This window comes from Chaetura pelagica, unplaced genomic scaffold (assembly GCF_000747805.2).
Source record: "Chaetura pelagica isolate M959 unplaced genomic scaffold, ChaPel_1.0 scaffold488, whole genome shotgun sequence".
Lineage (NCBI taxonomy): Eukaryota > Metazoa > Chordata > Aves > Apodiformes > Apodidae > Chaetura > Chaetura pelagica.
The window spans coordinates 329,888-346,741 of NW_009954235.1; the positions used below are offsets into that span (position 1 = coordinate 329,888).

General features: G+C 41.3%; 1 protein-coding gene across 5 annotated transcripts in view; it reads right to left on the reverse strand.

Moving 5' to 3' along the window:
- The window catches only part of NEDD4L (neural precursor cell expressed, developmentally down-regulated 4-like, E3 ubiquitin protein ligase), a 100,386-nt gene that overhangs the window by 72,409 nt on the left and 11,123 nt on the right, over positions 1-16,854 (reverse strand). For 3 of the 5 annotated variants that reach the window (XM_010003644.1, XM_010003643.1, XM_010003647.1), the window contains exon 2: positions 2,783-2,864. The gene's annotated coding sequence lies outside the window, so the exon portion shown is untranslated. Of the gene's footprint in view, positions 1-2,782; positions 2,876-16,854 lie in introns of those variants that run through there. The other 2 variants (XM_010003646.1, XM_010003645.1) reach the window with 1 other exon arrangement.

The window sequence follows — 16,854 nt, forward strand, 5'->3', positions numbered from 1 at the left end:
GCAGGAATTTAAAAAACAATACTAAGCATTTTACAAGATTCTAAGATGGCAAATACAGCTTTTTCCTCTGCAGAAAGAGAGCATTTCTAGCAGGCCATTCAAAACACAGCTCCAAAACGAAATGCAAGGTATTCATCACATTTCAGAGCTGGAAAAATTAAATGTGTGGAGGGAAGTAAAACAAAAAGCCTCAGAAATCCAACATAGCCACATGATGCCAGATAAATTTGAACATTTGCTGATCACTGTTTTTTCAGAGTAAGGAAGCAACGTGCATTTAATGCCTCGGCTGTAACTTAAGCTCTCCCTCAAGGCGAGGTCTGGCTCTGCAGCAGGGAACAAAGCAGGAAGTGCATGAGGAAAAACCTGCAGCCCCTTCTGCCCTCTGGAAAGCATTGCTGCAGGCTAGGGCCACCCAGGGTTACCCACTAGACTGAGGAAGACAAAAACGAGTAGGAAAATAAGACACTAGGGTTAGAGACTGTCATATTAAAAGAAAAGCTACAGAGCTGAAGAAGCCAACTGGCAGTCTCTTTCAGAATCCTTCCTGGGATTAATTTTGCTCAGTATTTTTTCATTAATGATTTTAACTCAAAATCAAGATATACTGATGTTTGCTATTTATGAAATAAACAGAAGTAACATTGCTGTGAGAGCAGAAGTCTTGAGATGAAATATAACAATTCAAACCAGAAATTAATAACTAACTTTCTAGTAGACGAGCTATTGTCACTAGTAAGGAAATTGCTCAGAAAGTCCAGGCTTGGACTCCATTGTATGGACTTGCTACAAAGGATTTCTCTCAAAATCCAATGGCTCCTTGCACCCTCATGACCTGCCTCACACCCTGCCTGCTATCCTAACTGCTCTGAGCTTTAGTCACAAAGTCATAGAACAGCTGAGATTGTTAGGAACCTCTGGAGATCACTCGGACCATCTAAACTCATACCACCTCAGGCATGTGCCAGTGAGCAGAAGCTACCATACTATTTTAAGACAATAAACAAGCACTACAGGAACTGGACTTGTCCAGGCAGCCACTTTTCAATAAGCCTTTATTTTTCAGGAATTCTGAAGCATACATTTTGCAAACAAGCCCATGAAAGTGAATGTGCAGGTTGTTCCTAGGGTGCAACTGTTCAAAGGTCTCCAAATTCTACTGAGCTCTCTTCAGATGAAGAGTCACCCATTTAGTAGCTTCTAAAGTCTGAGCCCATACCAATATTGATCCAAGATTATGACAGTGGTCCAAATTATTTTTTAAATAAGAAAATAATCCTTCGCCTACACTAATTTCCTTCTTTTTATCTACCTTTCACAAAGTAAGAAAGATTTAGAAGTACACAGGCATACTGATTTAATAGTTTCTCATGAACATTCACCTTCCATAGTAAGGTAATCAAAGTCAATCCAACACTTCAGCAAGAACATGTTAGTTATGACTGTACCAGAATTATAACAGCCAGGTATTTAAAAATATTCTGAAAATGACCTGTCAAGCCTAAGCATTTTCCATGCATGCGATTCCAAGAACGGGACTTGATTCCCTGCAACTATGTTCCAGGCCATGACACTAAGCACACTCTCCATAAAACCAAGACAAGACATAAAACCTATCGTAAGAACCTCCCTTCCAACCTGGTACTCTCTGACTCTGACAATCCCATGGAACTGGCAGCACATTTCACACCTATTGAGAGAAACAAAAAAGGACACAGCAACAAGCTAGCTACACTCCTTTTTGGAAAAGGTAGTATTTTCCTCACCAATTTTAACACCTACAAATTTTACATAACACTAAGCTAGATGGGTTTATATGGAAGATATTGAAAAGATGACAATGAACGTAAAAATTCTATTGAGAAACAATCACCAAAGCTGAACCAGGAAATATTTAAACCATTTATTCTACTTTCCAACTTCAAACATGCTCTGGGTCCTGTGAAAAGTTCTCCTTGAATCTTCCACACTTCCAGGATCTCTTGTTGGTTTTCTCCTGACACCTAATGTTATGATTTTAGAACAGCACCTTTCTATTTTGTGTTTCAGTAACAGAATTTTCCTCACTGTTCTGTTTTGCAATCACGATTTCAATTGAATTGTTGATTCTAAATAGTTTCACAAGTGACAATTTGTTACCTTTTCCTTTTCATATGGGTTTTGACTTTTTTCCTCTCTGCCATCATTACCAGTATATTCAAAAAGAGAACAAAAATTAAAAAATTCTTAGGGCCCTGACAATGGCCAATATTCCCTGTTGGAATTGTTTGTTTGTGTGGAATGAAGTTAAGAAACAAAAAAAAATATAATTTTTGTTTTAATTAAAAATGAAAATATTTTCAGTGCATCCCCAGGCTTTTTTTACAGCTTATCTTCTGGCACTTGGCTCCTTTCAATTGCCATATTAGGAAAATACTTTTAAAATTAACATTTTGAAAGGGAATATTAAAGAATGATCATTTTTGCCAGAATTCAAATAAATTATAATTAAAATACGGCTTTGATAACAGAAACAGTGAATGACAACAATGAGATTTGACAACTCAAGGCTTAGAGAATCATATGCAAAACATCAGGATTTTTTTCTCTTGCTTTTCAGTCAAGACATCATGTACACTGAAGATGTATACACTTGTTTTCTTATTTTGGTTTGAAAAAAAGACGTTTAGTTGCCATGTACGTAAGCAACAATTTAAATAAGTGTTGTATTAAGTTATAGAACTGTGTTTCAGTATCATTAATATTTCCAAAACAAGGGAATAAAAAAAGAGTATATACATACCTTTTTAATAGTTTTTGTCTGCACAAGAGCAAGTTCTCTGTTCTCATCTGCTACATACAAGGAAAGTTTCACATACGGGTCACTGCAAAAGAAGATGTCATATTTAACAGGAGATAATTTTACAACCAAGTGTAATTGTATTATATATTTGTCATTTAATTGGATAACAATAGCAGTTCTAAACAATTCTAGTGAAAGTGCTTTCAGTGAAACCTCATAATGGTAGCAAGCTACTGAAACATTTAAAATATGCATTTGAACATGCTCAGTTAAATATTGACCATAGCACTAAGGATAATTTCACTTGCAGCTTTGTCCCATTGCTACAGACAAGAACCACTTGCTTGCACACAACCTCTGCTCACGAGTATGCGTGTGGCTGTCCATTTAAAACCTGTCAAGAAACTATGTGAGCCTTCCCAGTAGAAGGGAACATCATCTTTGTTTGGAGAAAGCTGTGGTTTCACACTGGTCAATTCAAAGGAAGGTCAAAGGAAAACAAGACACACTGTTACATCTTACAGATTTCAGACTGTTCCACTGGGACCAAGGTTCCATCACATCTAATTTCAGTGAAATTAACTGTCTAAATTATACTGAAATATAGCAAGAGAAATTTTTTTCTAAATCAGATAATCTTAAAAAAAAATTAAAAATGGGACAACTCAGGTGTATTTCTACTGCAGTGTGTAGCCTTCCAGAGCTCAGGAATACTCTTAAAGTTTCAGTACAATGCCACACTGAGCTACTTCCAAACGTCTGAATAGGGTTGTGACTCAGGTAGTAAACCCACCCAAAAAGAAAATGTCGAGGAGAGGAAAGCAGATGCTCTGAGGTAGCCCTACAGAAATCAACTCTGCCCAGCAGGGCTGATGCTGAATTTACAAGATCCAGAGCTGACACTTCAGCCAGATGCCAGTCTTCTGGCATCCATAGCATCCTTGCACCCACACTACTGAGGCAACAGGCAAACTCAGGCACTACTGGACTTGCTTCCAAAATCGACAACATGCTTGAACAACAAAACCCCTCAGCCAGAACATGCCAGTGTTACAGAGCATGTTCTTACCAAAGAGAAGGAGCCATGAAAGAACTGTCACTGTACAGGAACTGCTGGACAGTAAGTGGAACATACTGACACTTTAAACTTAAGATTGAAGCTCAAAGACATCTTATACCCTGGTGCCATGCCATCTTTGAACCTCTAGTGTTGGACCCTCCTGAACTCTAGCATTACCTGCAAAAAACTGTAATGAAATCCAAAACTTATCTCCGAGGAGAGACACAGGAGACCAAGGATATTAAAACATCTCAATAATGAGAACACACATGACAGTGGCAAGCTTCTAACAAAGGGAATTCATTGCCTGTTCAAAGGCCTGTGACTGCAAACACCATGTCTCCTGTTTTAGAAAAATAACTGCTATTCAGGTCTAAGCAAAACATTCACCTACTTTAGTAATGAAAACATAATATGGATCCATCAGTAGAACACCTGCTCTCAGATGTTGATTTAGGAAAAACCCCAAAAAATCAAACTAACACAACCAAACCCATACAAACACAAACTGCCTGTCTAACCAGACCAGCTATTTCTAGACTCCCAGAAAGAATAAGAGAAACAAGAAATAAAGATGAAAGGTTTGGGACTTCAGAATGCCCCTGAAACACCTAAGTACAGTCAGCCTGCTGTGTTTCTAAAGGAGAGACTGTACAATAGAAACAATCTACTCAATGGACATCTGTAGGCTACCCTTACAAAGAAAGGGCCTGTTACCGGTCACAATAGAGCTGCCAAGAAAACTTCAACATACGGTTTGGTATTCTGTCTCCCACGTTATAGGACCCAATATCTACATAGAATTGCTCAGGCTTCCAGCAAGGCTTGTCACTGACCCATAGCAGCCTTTACCCTCCTCCCCCATAGGCTGTGAGGAGCAGTAGCCCACTGGCCACCAGGGAAGGCCCAGCTGGGCAAGGGGAGGCCCAAGGGCAGAGCCAGCAAGCCCAAAGGGCAGTGCAGGCACAGCTGTGACACGTGGCCCAAAGCACACACAGCTCGGAAGGAAGAAGGACCTTGACAAAGAGACTTCAGTGGGTAGAAAATACTGCTAATAATATAGAGAAGGTGGAAAGGGGAAGAACAGTAGATGCACTTGATACCCCAGAGCACCATAAAAGAACAAGCTCATTATTGAAACCTTTTTTACTGAAAACTGAAAATTAGTTTATAGATCAAAACAAAGTCTAAACAAAGCCACCATCTTCCCCAGTTAAAAGGCCTACTTTGCTTTATAACTTCAACTTATCCATTCCACCTGCATGGAAGATACACTGGCTATACCCATACAAGTCTGTCATCTGCTCTCTAAGTAACACAGTTGAAGCACCCAAGAACAATGCATCTACTAGCAAAAACTAAACAAGCTACCAAGTAAAAGGCAACAGACTAGCTGAGACTTCTTGGAGAGCAGCCATAGATAAAGCATTGAGCAAACTGGTGAAGAAATCAAAGACTGAAAGAAGCAGATCCACAATTAAGCATATAACTACAGTAGCAAAACAAAATATATAAAAGGTATCTCAGAACAGACACTAAGAGTCAAAGTAGAAGTAGAAGCACTGAAGGAACTTTACAACAACTAATTGCACCCTGAAGTCCCATCTAAAAGCATGTATTTTAGATTAACATGGCATCTTTGCAAGGTAGAACTGGTACTAACATGGAAATTTATCAGAGAGCATCATGAAGATCAGTAAAATTGAGGAAAATATGCAGGACAAAATCTAGCATCTGATCTTTCAAAAATCACTGGAAAAATTACCAGCAAACTGAAGGCAAGAGGAAATCCCATATTCCTGTCCAACAGCAGTATTTGTAGAAGTGTTAAAGAAAGGAAATCCTGATGATCCAGATCACAGAAGACAGAATAATAAATGAGATGCCTGCTGAGAGTACTCTGAGAAAACAACAAACAACTCAGGTTAGAGGGACCTTTTGAGCACAGAAGCAGACTCAGATCGGTCTGATACTAAAGTTGCTAGATATTTTCACCCTCAGATTTACGGATTAAAAGGAGAGAAGGCAGGGCATTAGAATGAAGCATTGTTTTCTTGACTTTTATAAGGAAGAAAGATCCATTCTTGAGGAAAGCTTTATAAAAAACCCCACATGATACTCCTGGTAACCACAATTACATGTGATGTCTGAATAGTTTCTTTGTATACTAAAAATAATTGGAAAACTCATTCCACAGTTCCTTTTGAGTGTCAGTCCCTGACTTGACTCACTGCTGATTTCCATCAGGTTTAAAAACTGAATGCTAGGTAACTTGAAGAGTATGATACTGGACGAGCAGAATTAAGCCCTTTAGTTCATGTAGATGACATCACATCTGACATACATTTGAACTAATAGTTCTGCAATTTGCTTAGAAAACTTGCTGTAGAGGTAGCTTTGAGAAAATGTACTGGTTTTGTCTTGGGAAGAGATTAAATGAAGACATGTAGCATAATAATAAAGTAGAAAACCTAATCTGTGATTTTTTTGCACCAGTACTTGTGTTAAAATCCAATCATAATGCAACCTGCAACATGAGAAATTGAAAAAATTGTGGATTTCTGGAAAGCTGCTGAAATCTATTAATGTAGTTAATACCCTAGTGAAAATTTACCTGGGTGTGCCAGTAGTACAATGACAGAAAGTGGACCTGGAAAATGAAACACAAATGTGGAGCTTGGGGCCGCTACAGATGGCAGTTCTGTACAGCCAGTCCTGTACCCCATTTGACACTGGACATTCCAACAGGAAGGTGTCCAAACCAGGGACACCAAGAAGGAAAGGTGACAGGCTGGCAGAGAGCCACACAATGCAAGCAAGTTCGTTGCAACCAAAAGGCTCTCCTCTGCAGGGATAACCTGACTGTAACAGTAGGAGATAATAAGCTCACATTTAGCAGGACAAAGAGGAATGTTATAATGCCTTCTTTATCTGTGAAGGTATTTATTGATGAAAGATAAGCTATCTTTGAGGAAGATTTAGTGGGGAGGTATGTAGAAATGTCCTTTACCTGCTCTAGGTCTCCTCTTCTCCCAACAGTGCTGCAGAAATTATACCCAAAAAGCTAAACGCAGGTGCATTCATAATAAAATGCAACAACATAACAAAAAGGAAAAAAAGCCCTCAAATTCCAGGTGCAGTGCAGGAGGTAGGCACAGCTACACACAGTCTCAAAGTTACAGTTTGTAATGCTTTACATTTCTTATACCTGACAATGTCATCACCCACTAATATCAGAAGGCAGCAGATACATTTCCTGTGTTTAATCAGGCAGAGTTTTAAAGTCAGTTTTTGTACAAAGAAATGAGCCCAATCATTATCATACTAGTGACTGGAGAGGAATGAGAGCTGATTTCTTGGACACACCTATCTGAAACATTCCTCTTCACAAAATCCCAAGATTATTAAAAAACATAATCTCATCAATCCGGCCGTGATCTGCCTAGAAAACCTAAAGAGAACATCAATGTCTGCTCTGAAGATTAGCGGAACTTGGATGCTCATAACAGTTCTTTGGAGAAGAACTGGAATCCTAAGAAAATAATGTTAATAAGACAAGTTCTGTTAATCATAACCATAGGCTAGTGCAAAGAGAGCCTGGCAGAGCAACAGCCATAAAAAAAATCTGAAGTCCTAAGAAATCTTTTATGCTGACCTTCTGAAATCCCCCAGCGATTCAGCATTATCCATTTGCCGTGGTTTTGCCAACTCCCAGTATTTGGTATTTTCTTAAAGCTCAAGCAATTGCAGATATGTAATTGTCATCTTTCATTTGAATCTCAGCTTGCAAAGACAAGCTTCCAGTTCTTCTACTGGTGAACAACAGAAAGCACTGATGACTTAAAAACTGAAAAGAAAAAATAGCCAAACAGATCAGCATCCTTTAGAAACTGTTACTGCAGAGTACTGTGAAACTGGGGCAGGTGAACAGCTTCGAATCTGTTCACTTGAGTCTGGAATTGCAATTGCTAAATATTCTTGAAACAGTTTGAAGACAATTCAAAACATCTTTTGCCAGTGACCCGATGTACTTTTTTTTTTAATTTGAAGACACAAAAGAGGGGGTGGAGAGCACAGGCAAACGTGAAGGAACAATGAAACTACTAAGGCCTGCATGGATCTATTTTTATTTTAAAAGCTGAAACCACCTCCCCAAGTATAAAATTTAGTATCACTTGTTATGCAAGTGTGTGCATGGCAAGCTTGTTGCATGAAGGCAAACCTCCTATTTCAGAACAGCCTTATTCTTTCAAAGGAAAGAAGTCCTGCACGAGGTGACAATTTCACTTCTCTAAGAAATGCAGGCACATTCCCTTTGTGTCATCCCTTTCCCACCTCTGCTCCACATACACACAAGGAACTCATCAATAGCTCTCAACAGCAGAGAAAAGGAAACGATCACCATCCTGCTTGCCTGCTGCCCTAAGCCAACCTCCCTCAGCTGTTCTAGACAGCAGTCAATGCCCCCCGGCTTTCACCATCAGGCTGAACCATAAAACTGAGGCAGACACTAGGACAAACAGAATTCCAGTATTTTAACTTAAGCTCTGTGAGACTTGAAGGAAGGAGAATGACCACAATGCATTTAGAATTGCTGCTGCCCTACACAATCACATTGAAATTTGAGGAAGCTCTGCACAGTTTAAGTGCTTATCCCCTCCTTAGCTGGAGCAACAAAGCACAGCAGCCTGCCACCTGCCAGGCAGGATAGATTAAAAGCAAGAGAAGTAAAATGTACAGGTACAGTGAAAGGGACACTAGCACAATTAAACCTGCCCAAACCCACTTGTCAGTTTTATTTTATGACATACTTATGTTACTCCAGTCTTAGAGCAGGTAATAGACATTCACACCAGGATATTTGTACAGATTATAAAATGCCAGCACTAGCACAATTGGCTAAGATGCACAAAATATCCTCCCAGTTACTCGAGACCAAACAAACTCTAGGCTTCATTTCATGCTGAGACTTGTGCCTTATGGGCAGCCTCTCCCAGTCAGACATGCCTGCTGGGGAGACAAAGGGCCAAGCCAGGATGTGGCTGAAGGCCACTGCATGTGTCTCCAGACCTGCTCTTTTAAACTGGTATGGGGATGTTATCTAAAGCAGTTTTCTCAAGAAAGTGCTCAATATTTCAAAACCTTTGCCATTTAAAACTTTTCAGTGCTAACATCATGATTGTGCCATCATCTGGCACAAGCAGCTGGAAATAGACCTGTATATGTGTAAAGGGCTCAGGATCAGTTCTATGCACAGCAGCTTAGCACTTTGCATGAACTCATTGACTCACAACAGGACACTCAGGTACATTTGCAGACCGTGCTCTATCTGTACTATTTTACAGCCAATATGCCTTCAAAAACATAATTTACAAATTACTCTACTAGAAGGCAGAGTATCTCTTAAGAGTTAATAGCCATTTTTTCTACTTATTTTCCCTTTTCCTGCCACTGTAGGAAGGGAGAAGTGCAATGAAAATGCACATATATTAACTACACAGCATGTTTCAGAGCATACTGTCTGCACTTGCTTACTGTTCTTTATTTTAGCATGAGCCCTCTGGGGTTCATCTTCCTGTCTGTACCATATAAAACCCACTACAGGTTTTTCTAAAAGAAACAGGATTCTGCTCTCACCTTCACACGAATCTCATGTCCTGTGACTAAAGCAAAGCATGAAGTGACTAACCACGCTAGAATGAAGGAAAATCTGCTTTCAAGGAAAGAAAACCTTACCTTAACCTTCACTGAAAAGCCAAGCTTGAAATCCATTGTCTAAGCATCCTGAACTCTCACCTCTCCATACTAAATCCCAGAGCCGTTTTACAGGCCTCATGTTCTCGTTCCAGTTTTATTTTCCAAAGAAAGGATTGCACCTCATCTGGCACTGCAAGAAATCTAGCAAGGTTTTATTCAAAGAGCTGCTAGAGATAATGACTCACATCATAGACAGCTGCAAAGTGGTGCCTGTGGGTAAAAAAAAGGGAATTAGACATTATGTACCAAACTCTACCTACAGTGTCTCCACCTTCCTAGGTTTTTCCTTTAAAATGCCTTAACAAGACCAGATGCCTTTTGCATTTTCCCTGTCTTGAGAAACTCCCCAAGCATAAAAAAAAAAAAAAATCTGTTTTCTAAACATATGTTAAAAATAATAATATTTTGCCTTTTTATCTTATAAAAATAATGGAAATATAAACATACATATTTTTTCATTTTCCTTGCGGCCATTATTTGTGATTGTAAGGCACAGGCAAATGAATGCTCTGAGAATATGCATACCTCAGCCCTAGATCTGAATTCTTCCTATGCTGTTTCACACTCCCAAAATATCTTAACAAGTTCTAAAATACAACAAGAAAAAAAGCTCAAACCACAAAAACCAGAAAAAAATTCATTGACACCTGAATTTGGAACAGAAAAGTTCAAGACAGGAACTGCAGGCAGCATCCCTAGCAATGAGCACCAAACACAGCAGCTGCTCTCAGGAACAGGCTTATCCAAAAAAAAAAAATCTGTTTTCTAAACATATGTTAAAAATAATAATATTTTGCCTTTTTATCTTATAAAAATAATGGAAATATAAACATACATATTTTTTCATTTTCCTTGCGGCCATTATTTGTGATTGTAAGGCACAGGCAAATGAATGCTCTGAGAATATGCATACCTCAGCCCTAGATCTGAATTCTTCCTATGCTGTTTCACACTCCCAAAATATCTTAACAAGTTCTAAAATACAACAAGAAAAAAAGCTCAAACCACAAAAACCAGAAAAAAATTCATTGACACCTGAATTTGGAACAGAAAAGTTCAAGACAGGAACTGCAGGCAGCATCCCTAGCAATGAGCACCAAACACAGCAGCTGCCCTCAGGAACAGGCTTATCCAACTTTACACCTATGGGCAAGAGAGGCCACAACTCCAGAGGCACTCTAAGTGACCTAATTTAGCACCACTGCTGGAAGCTGGCTCACCCCACCACTTGATCCTGACTGTCTTCTGTCAACAAACATGAACCTCTCACAACAGAGGTTAAACAGGTGAGGAAATGAACCTGGGTTAAGTCTGCTTTCCTTTAGTCCAGGCTGCCATAAATCCAGGCTAGGTGCCCAGTGACACAGTTCACCACAAAGCCTCATAAATGCTTGTGCTGGTTGGTGGGAGTGTTGATGGAAGGTGGAATGAGCAGCTGAGGCAGATGACAATAGGACTGGTGCCCCCCACATATGTGTAGGTCTGGTGAGGCTCTCAAACAGAGCTGCTGTGGTCACTCCTTCCTGCCGTCCCTTTATGTCAGATGGAAGAGATGACTTTGCTATTTTTGCCAGGTTTTCTGCTCAGCAAAGAGTGGTATAAGCAAGACCCTGGCAGTACTGATCTAGCAGGTGTAAGTTGTCATTTTGTCCTCAGAAAGCATGGCTTGCCACCAACAGTGTTAGCCCACCCACATGTCCCAGGAGCCCCCTGTCTCCTCAGCTGCTGCAGGTAGACACATGAATCCTGACACAGGAGCAGAGCTACAGTTGACAAAAGAAAAAGGCAGAAAGTAAAGGAAGCTTATAAGTAGTCTGTGGAATTCACTGAGTAGGGAATTAACCTGGTTCAAGAGGGACCAACTTGGTCATGTGCATAATAAAAGTAGTCAGCTATTACATCAAAAACTTGGGAACCCTCTTGCCTTAAGTCTGATGTTAACCTTTAGTTACTAAGGTAAAAGTGAAACTTATGAGAAGATCTTTATTTTCTTGCTAATACAGGTCAAATCAGCTGCTAGACATGACTGTGAAGGCCAGACTTCCAACAACCTCAGATTAAAAAAATCCTGAATTCAGACTTAAAAGGAAAGGCTGCTAAGTCTGAAGTATTTAGTGCAAAATAAGGAGCTGGCTATCTTTTGACTCACTATATTCAGTGATCCTTAATCTGCGACATAAATTAAGAAGGAAGAAAGGTTCTTTTCCCAGCTATTTCAGCCCCTTCCCATGTGTAAGCTGTATCAAGAGCAAAGACCACTGTGATTCCTCCTCTTTTTCAGCACCATTCAGCCCCATCTCACAGTCTGGGAAACAGTATCATAGGTGAAACAGCACTAAGAAACAATAAAGAAGAATTTATTCCAGGGATGCTACTTCCACCAGTCTGATTTCAGCGCAGCACACAGCTGCTGCTGGCAAGCCTCATTTATATCTTTCAGAGAGAACCTCTTGTTTTGTGCAGATGGAAACAACAAGAAGTTTGCTACTGAAAAAAGCCATTTTGGAAACACCCCAAAGTACAGTGTGTTAGTGGGAACAGGAAACAGCAACCAAACCAAAAAAGTTGAAGTGATATGGATGAACACCTCCTCACCTAATAATTTATCATTAGAATTTACATGGAAGATCACAAGTAACTAACATCCACTGGGCAGCTTACAGTATTGAAGTCTTTATATTTGTCTCTCTGAAGCCACATAGATCACGCTAAGTGTAACAGCAAATACCCTGCAAAAGCAGCCACTCTGTTTCACATTGTGTTTATCTTCAGTGTTAACAAAATACACCAAAGTGTCAGCTGATGAAAGCAAACATATCACTAAAGCCAGCGACGTTACCTCTATTCCAATAACTGAAGACTGGATCTTCAGCTATTTCAGAAAAAAAACACATACTGATTGCCTCAGAATCCAGTGTAAACTTCTAACCAGAATTGTATATTTTAGCAGCACTTGACAGAGGGATGCTTTGTCACAGCCAGCCACAGAAAGTGTGTATAGTTACACACAAGGTGCAGCCTTGGAGCACAGGCCTCAGGAACCTCCAACGCACGGCTACACACGCTCCTGCCACCCACAGCTGCACCTTTCCATGCAACGTGTGCCCACCATTTTTCCTTCCCAGTTTTGTTCAGTGTTTAGCCTTGTTCTGAAGGCTGAGCAATTGATTTCCTCATAGATTTCTCTCAGGGTATTGGACTATTTCACAAGCCTTAATCCCGCCGCCCCAACACAACCCATGGAAACCGAGGTCTGGCATTTTTCCACGTGCTACCCAAGACACTGAAAAGCAATAAAACCCCACAGAATTATTTTCTGTGCTGCCCCTCTGACCTGGCTGTTCACAGGGCTGTTTCTGTCCTTGTCCCCAGGCTGGACCCACACTGAGGCGGCGGCAGAACCAGCGGGAACGGCTCCCTCAGCACCGCCACCAGGGCCTCAGCCTGTGCTCCCGCCAGCCAACACGCTTCAGCACAGCTCCTGAAAAGCTCAGTGTTCCTCAGCATCTTACCACTTGGTTTTGCAGGCAGATGTGAGCTGTTTCTGGACTCTGAGCCAGACAGATGTGACCAATAGTTTGTGCAGGCTCTGGCACTTGCCAGGCAATGCCATGAGCTGACCCAGTAATGGAACAGCAGCACAGGTAAACCTCTTGGCTGGCATCACACTCGTGACACCCACCATACCCACTCCCCACAGCTGCACTAGGAAGGTGCTCGTAAGATGAACAAAGTGAAATCTTGAAAGCACAAGGCACCTTTCCTAGCAGAAACAGCACCTTTAGTAACAGAAACATGCTGAACAGCAACATTTGGTATGCCCAGAACGGGAGGAAAAAACAAATCAAGCCAAGAAAATTCTCTTATTTTAGAGACTATAGGAAATTTGCTATGAGTCATCAGCTAAGATTAATTTCTTAGTTACAAAGATGGTTATTTGTCATGAGGTTGTGTTTATTAAGATGGATTTAAGCAAAGCATGTGTACACCAGGGTTAGTGGTTGCCTGTCAAAGCTCTGCAGCTACATCTGTAAAAGAGAAGGCAGCTGCTTTCAAATAAGGCAAAGGGAGGCTGCAGATATGAATCATCAAAGAACAGCTTCAAGAACACTAATCAAAAACGGCTGAGTGGGGGAGTTAAGTTTTGTTCTTGTGTGCTATTACGCATTATTGCAATGAGGATTTGATGAGATTCTCCAACCCACTTTCCATCTTACCAGACTGCTCCTTCTGGAAAAGAAGGTACCAGTGGTGGGAAGGCAGTGGTGGGGCTAAAAGGATTGATTTCCCCACAGGACAGTTGCACATCAGCCTACAGTGTCTTACTTGAGTAAATATTTACACATCTCTTTGGGCATACAACTACTAAAATTAAGAAGTGATTTTGTCAAATGGTTAGTTTTCTAACTCTGCTCACATAGGTCAACATTATCTCTCAAATACAGGATTCCTGAATAAGCCACATTCTTCATTTTATTTCTAGTCTCTGTAGATATTTATAAAATTTGTATGAATTTATTAAACATTCACATGCAACACAGCATGCCAAAAGTCACATGGTTTGCTGTGTTAAAAATGGCATTAAGTAGAGAAATATGTGACTGAGCAGCATTTTGTTTGCGTCCAAACTACAAGGTAGAAAAAGGAGCATGGGGCCCTGTTGTGCTATATACATGCACGTACAAAGACAGAGAGCTCTGGGACAGTTCACCAGGAGAAGAGAAGGCTCAGGGGTGACCTAACCCGTCTGTATAAATACCTAATGGGAGGGATGGAGGTGAGGGAGCCAGATTCTTCTCTGTGGTGCCCAGAGACAGGACAAGAGGCAATGGGCACAAACTGAGACAGATGAAACTCCATCTGAATGCAAGAAATGTCTTTTTTACCATGAGGGTGGTCAAAGACTGGAACAGGTTGCCCAGGGGCTGTGGAGGCTCAGCCTGTGTTGACACTCAAACCCAAACCCTGTGCAATCCTGCCCAACCTGTTCTGGTGCACCCTGCCTGAGCAGGAGTTGGACTAGAGTCTGCCAGAGACTCCTCCAACCCCAGCTACTCTGTGTTTTTGCAGCGAGAATGAACAGAAAGGGTTATTTGCCTCTCGTGTCAGAGAGCTCCAGTTTGCATCTCAGAGTTGAGAAACATCTCACAGCACTGTTAGAAACCCAATTTTACAATAAATGCACCACTGTTTTCTGGGACCCCAATTGATGACAAAGCCATTAACTATTGGATTGCTCTGTGCTATCAAACTAGAATCAGCTCCTGAAAACCAATCTTGGTCATGGGTTTCCATTTCAAAGTGTTAGGGGAAAAGGAACAGAAAAGGAGATCTAAAACTCAGTCACCCACTCAGGGTCTTTTGCTACACAGCCGAACCTTTAGCACTACATTTCTGCACAGGTGTTGTTGATGTATCTTACAATTTACTTTCTATTCGTAAAAGAGTCCAACAGGGATGGGGGTGACTGGGTGGTGCCACTGGCAGGCATGAAACATTAAATTATATGCCACTATATTCAATCTCCTTGAGATATTTTAAAAATTATTTTTCAGATGGAGCTCACAAGTTAGGACAGGCTGAGATGCACTCGTATCCTGCTTTTTGTGTCCACAAAGAGTAACTGGTACACATGAAACTCTCTGGATAAACTCATCTTGACTGAAAATTAGCCTCTGCAAATATTAATAATTCTGCAGCAGGATTTCCCCTCGGGAAAGTGAGGAGGGAAATAACTCAGTTCTTTAGCTCACTGACAATTACAAATACATGTAGAATTTGTTATCTTAATGCACATCAGAAGCACTTGCAGCAACAGAAACTGTATTTGCCAGCAGTAAAACTGCAGAAAAATAAACCCAAAACCTAAAGCAACAAAAAACCCCACTTTAACATAAACTAACCACGAAGTTAAACCTGCTCCAGTTACTCACAGAAGGGTCAGGGGGAAAATGCTAATGCTAAAGCAGTTATTTTTGGAAGTGTCTGCATTCCCCTCTGTTTTTCTCCCCACGTTTGCCCACACTGCAATGGCTCATGCTGCCCAGAGCTCTGTACAGATCTCCACCTCAGCAGCTCCCACATCTCTTCTGCAGCCACAGCCTCCAGCCAAATCCTCACCCCAGGGGCTGGCTGCCCTCCCTCCTGCTACCCTGTCCCCCAAGCTGGGGATTCACCCCCTCACTGCAGGCTGGGTACTTCAAGCCCACTGTGCAGTTCAGGGACAGTCACCTTACTGAGGGGCACTCACATGCATGGGGACACACTGACCTGTCTTGAATTGACCATCTGAGAAAGACCTCAGGAGACACTGCTCACCTGCTCAGCCACTGCACCCATTATGGGCATTGCCCATGGAGAAGGTCCCCGACATCACGCAGGGTGTCCTCCTGTCCCTCCTGCTGCAGCCAGGCAATCCACCACATCCATGAACTACCAAGAAGCTTTAATCACCTTCAGCCAGACCATCTCTCTGAACCGAGGTGCAATCCTTCCTGCAGGAGGGTAGCTCCACACACCAGGGCATCTCAAGAGGAAAATGGAGCCTCAGCAGCTGCTGCTGCACTCAGCCTACACAGCCAGGTGTCTGCACCTAAGGTGCAAGAGCCAGCCCTCTCCAAGTAAGGACCGTCACTGTTTCATTGCATCAACATGTGCTGCTCATTAGCAATTGCTGTTCTGAACTTGTTAGCACCAGTGCTGACCACACATGCACACCTGGCTGCTCCAGTTCCATCGCAACACTCAGCTGCTGCACTGAGGGCCAGGTTTTATGAGAAATGCTTCTAGCAACTTCCTCAGTTTTGACAGTTATCTAGTGTCAGAACCTCCTCACATCAATAAAATATAACCATTGTGCTACCAAGACATGCAAAATGTTCTTCCAGGTATTCTCAGGGCAAAGTTATTGTTTACACTACTTGTATTCCCCATTTGACTGGTCTTACCTCACATAAAACTTGGGAGCATTTTCTTAACCATAAATCATATATTTATTTTTACCAGCTATGTGAAGATTCAGACACTGCAAGAGGGGCAAGTAAGCAGTTGGTACAAAAGGTAAAGCTGCAGGAAAAAACTGCCTGGTCCCTCTGCAACAAATAGGTCAATGTATACCAACCAGGCAAGAAAAACAGGATGTGGAACTGACTGAGCTGTGTGGTGGTGAGGGGCACAGAGGACTCCAACTTATTTATACTGAAGAAATCTCTGAACTTCCCAGACTGGACAAGCAGTCACAAGCCATGCAGGAATG